This window comes from Haplochromis burtoni, unplaced genomic scaffold (genome assembly GCF_018398535.1).
Source record: "Haplochromis burtoni strain Fernald_Lab_line unplaced genomic scaffold, NCSU_Asbu1 Contig_153, whole genome shotgun sequence".
Lineage (NCBI taxonomy): Eukaryota > Metazoa > Chordata > Actinopteri > Cichliformes > Cichlidae > Haplochromis > Haplochromis burtoni.
In genome coordinates this window covers 57,020-61,425 of record NW_024582514.1, presented here as the reverse complement: position 1 = coordinate 61,425, position 4,406 = coordinate 57,020, and the positions used below count along the sequence as shown (strand labels likewise).

Here is a 4,406-nt window from a genome sequence, read left to right as displayed (position 1 = left end):
AACTGACTCAGGATAATGAGCCAAACATGTGAAGGGAAAATCCATCAGTTATCATCATAAAGCTTCATAATTCATAATGTGGATCAGCTGTGGACTGCCTTTCTTAATTTTGAATATAAACAGAGAAGAGAGTACAGTCTAATACTCTAAAACCATCTGCATTGTTGAAGCCGGATTGATATAAAAGTTCACTTTAACTAGAACCAAGACTGCAAATGAAAGTGATGTGCAGTTATAGGTAGAAAAATCAGATTTTATACAACAATTTTTATTTGTTGTATAAAAATATGGAATTTTTCATAGATTCAACTAAAGAAATGGGAGCAGATGTTGCGCCGGATATTTTGATGTCTAATCGCATTACTGACTCGTGGTTGCAGGGACAATTCATCCGGGTGTCTTGTTCTAAAGTGAATACAAGAAGGTCTGACCAGCACAACATTATAGAAGGAAAAAAAAATCTGATGGTAAACTTCCTACAGACTACAGAAGAAAATCAAGCCTACATCTACAACAAATGTCATAGACATAGACATCCAGATATCTCATTAAACACAACGAAAGGCCGTATCAAACGTAGTTTTTTATCTAACTTATCTTCTTAGGCTTTTCTGGGCCTGGATTCTACAAAAAACATGGTCATAGAATGATTTTTTGATATATTGATTAGGAGTTAGAGCACCTAACCTGCTCCTCTAATAACTAATGACCCAAGATTACATAGTGACCCACAGAGCGAATCAAACAGCTCAATATGGAGAAAAAAAACCAGTAAGGGCTGGATTAAAGTGCACTCAGCTTTTATTTTTAACATCAGTGTGTCTCATGAAAAGTGTGAGCAGCTGCAGCAAGATATATGTAAAGAAACATACAAATATATTTAATATATGAAAAAATTAAAGTAGAATGCATAGACAGCAAATAACCACATACACACAAAGCATAAAGAGTGATACACCCTGAGCTGTAAAAACTTAAAGCAACTCTGCTCTGTGCTGTCTTTATGGAAAAAGCAACATATAAATATAGATGCTCACTTCATTCAATAAACTCCAGTACATCAACATCTTCAGTGTACTTTTAATTTATTAGCATATGCAAATTATGTTGACTAAGAGTTTTTATTCACAGTCATTCTTTGATGATCAGCTTTTCCTCAGAGTAAGTGCTTCCCTCAAGTGGACAAACTGACCTACTGTTAAAAGCACATGTAGTTCCTGCATTAGTGAGCAGGCATAAATGGAGTAGAGAGAGAAAAATGTCAGTGCCATGTAGTAAAACATGGCACCGACTGGCTACAATGCACCGTCATTTCTTTCCTTTTCCTTCCACCTGCAGCTGAGATGAAAACATGTTTACAGATTCAAAATCAGCAAGTGATACTAAATTACTTGTAATCACAATTTCAAGTTTAAGTGGCCTGTATGTTTATTATAATTAGATTTTAATGATCATGTGATTGTAATGATTTTTTTCCCATAGTCTTTGATAATTAGCGTCACTTATGAAAAAAAAATCACATCGTCCTTTCAATAAGGAATCAGAATTGGTACAGGTGATTTTTGCGTCGTTGCACTGCATAAATGTGGAATTATAATATTTCCAAAATAAAACAGCTATAAAATGCCAGTGTTGTTTTTCAAGCTAAGAGAACGACTTATTTAGATGTAAATGAGCTCATTGCTCTTTGTCTGCCTGGTTTTTCTTTTCTCTACACACATACATACACTAATTTTAAGTAAGTAAGCAAGATTTATTTGGCTTGTGGTCACGAATAATTTAAAGCGTGAGAAGAAATTATTCAAAGCATCTAAATTGAACAGATCAAAGTGTAGGAACAGATTGTCTCGTCATATCTATGAGCACTTTCAGTAAAAGTATTGATTTTAAACATTTGCAACAGCATTATCTCCAGACCATGGCTCAGTCCAGCTCTCACTTTAGTTAGCCTGGTAACAAAATAGAAACAGTTTGTGTATCTATTTTCAGTCTGTCACATCCTGACTTGATTTCTTCTTTTGCTCCGTTGATACAATAGTGATCATATCATCTTCGGTTTCTTCCCCACCTAAAAGCACAGACACATTGTATATTAATTGTCAGTCTATTTATTCTTCTCAGTCATTTCTTGTGCTAATAAATTTATCCATTACTCACCGAAGCATTCCTGGAAGGACTCAGATTTGACCAGGAAGGCGTATAACAAAGCTGCCACTAACAGGACGCCAAAGAATAATACCCCAAACAAGAGATACAGCCAAAATGAGAAGGACATTGGTTGCACCAGTATCTTAGGATTGTTGTTACCACCAGTATTACTTAAAGGTCGAACCCTATAAAGTAAAAATATTAAAATAATCAAACAATGAGTGCATAATAAACAGAACCATCCGACATTGAATAAACAACCCGGAAAACTTTTAACTTGCCCATGCTGTCTCAATTTACCTACTAAAACGAGGCTTATTCTGTGGGTCTCTGATACAAGATTTAAGAGCCAAGCCTAAAATAAATAGCACTACAGTACTTGTATTTAGATATGCATGAGCAAGATCTCACCTCAAGGGGTTATGGCATATCTTATTTCTATTCCCTCTTATCAGTACAGCATTGCATTGAAGAATTTATCAAGTAGAAACACTGAATCCACCTTATATTCTTTTAAGTTAATTGTATTATTAACGTGTATCTTGGATACCATTCATCTATCGAACCGATCATGCCTATGAACAGATATTAGATGTAAAGAAAAGCTACTTTTCAGTTTAAGCATTTCACTCACCTAGCATGTAGTGCCACAACCACCCCTGTAGTTTGTTTACAGTGTCCCCCATATAAGAAAAGTTTTGACACCAAAAAAACTTTCTCAATTGACCCAGTATTTATGTGATATGAGCTCTGAGGTTAATGCATTGGTTATAACCAGGGTAGCAGCCACTAGATCGTCGGCAAAACATCGTAAATACATTAGAAATTAACTTGCACCTTGATTTATTACAATATTATCGTAAAGGTCCTGTGTCGTGTGATGTGTGTGTAGATAGTTTTGAGGTGTGTGTAGATAGTGATAGTAATATGTGTTGTAGGTGATGTGAGTACGTGTGTTGTAAGTGTGTGATGTGAGTAGATTGCTTGATAGATAGATAGTAGATGTAAAAGATGTAATAGAGAGAGAGGAAAAAAAGGCATTTTTTTGCATTTTCGGATGCACCTTCTATACATTTTCCAGGTCTACTCATCAATGTGTGCCTGAATAAAACATGGTAAATGCGTATTACCGTTGCGTGTCAGAGTGCATTGATTGGGAGGAAATGTGAGGAGGGTTTGCATAAACCACAAGTAATCTCGTCCGAGGTGCATTAAATGCCCTGCTTGTCTCATACCAAAGAATCCCGCTCATTGAAGCATCCCAATCACAGCAGAAATGGGGTTTTTAGAAAATGGACATCAGCTTTAGCTCCCTTTGACACCTCTTCTGCCCCCCCCCCCCCCCCAGCGTCCGCTTAACACCCCCACCCTCTCCTTTAGGAGCGCTTTAATAGAAAAGGCATACTTCGTTTGTTTTTCTTCTGTCTTCAACGCCCGAGTTTTCCACCCCTACTCTCTCTGCCTGGTTAAAAGTATGAACGAGTCATCCAACACAGTTTCGGCTTTTCAGTCCCATGACTCACAAGGCTTTTTCCTCCACCCATTCTTCTCTATTGATTGACTTCCTCCTCTCAATGTTATAGAATTCACATTGGCCATAGATTCTAGATGTTTGCCTATTCACTTGCAGCGGAATTGCAAGGGAAACAAGTACTGATCACCACAGATAGTCATGCCCTTATCATACCTGCTCAGGTTTCCATCAGTAACACTTGACCTTTTAATTAAACTCACAGTATCCACACTTGGTTGTTCGATTGTCAGATGCCTGAACATTTATGTAATTTACAAACGCACTCAGTTGCTCAAGGCCTGGTTGCAGGCCTGGCGACGGGGTGCACACACACACAACACACAAACACACACACACTCACACACACGGAACAACACACACACACACACACACACACACACACACACACACACACACACACTTGCACACCCATCTACTTACACGTACACAAACACTCACATGTTGCTTCAAAGGATACCGTGTCATAAACAGTGGTACTGGGAAGGAGGAATGTGTTGTTCATTGGGGAATTCAGAGCTAGTGGGGAGAGAAAGGAGGGGTGGGAGCGTGCTGACCAGTATCCCTCTGAGGGAAGGCAATGGAGGAACAGGCTGCCAAGTTTTTCTCTCTGCTGTCATAACCCTTGCACCCATCAATACAGCTGAGAGCTCCACTGACACAGTAGGCCACAGACTATGGCAGACTAATCTAAAACAGACCCTGTGCAGAGCTAACCTTGAAAACC

At 38.3% G+C, this 4,406-nt stretch overlaps 1 long non-coding RNA gene across 1 annotated transcript; it reads right to left on the bottom strand.

Annotated features, from left to right (window-relative positions):
* Nucleotides 1-1,068: 1,068 nt before the first annotated feature.
* LOC121815206 lies at nucleotides 1,069-2,235 on the bottom strand. The gene is made up of 2 exons (XR_006054879.1): nucleotides 2,158-2,235; nucleotides 1,069-2,068 (listed from the first exon to the last, which is right to left on the bottom strand). It is a non-coding gene; the product is annotated as an uncharacterized LOC121815206 (long non-coding RNA).
* Between the last annotated feature and the right edge of the window lie 2,171 nt (nucleotides 2,236-4,406).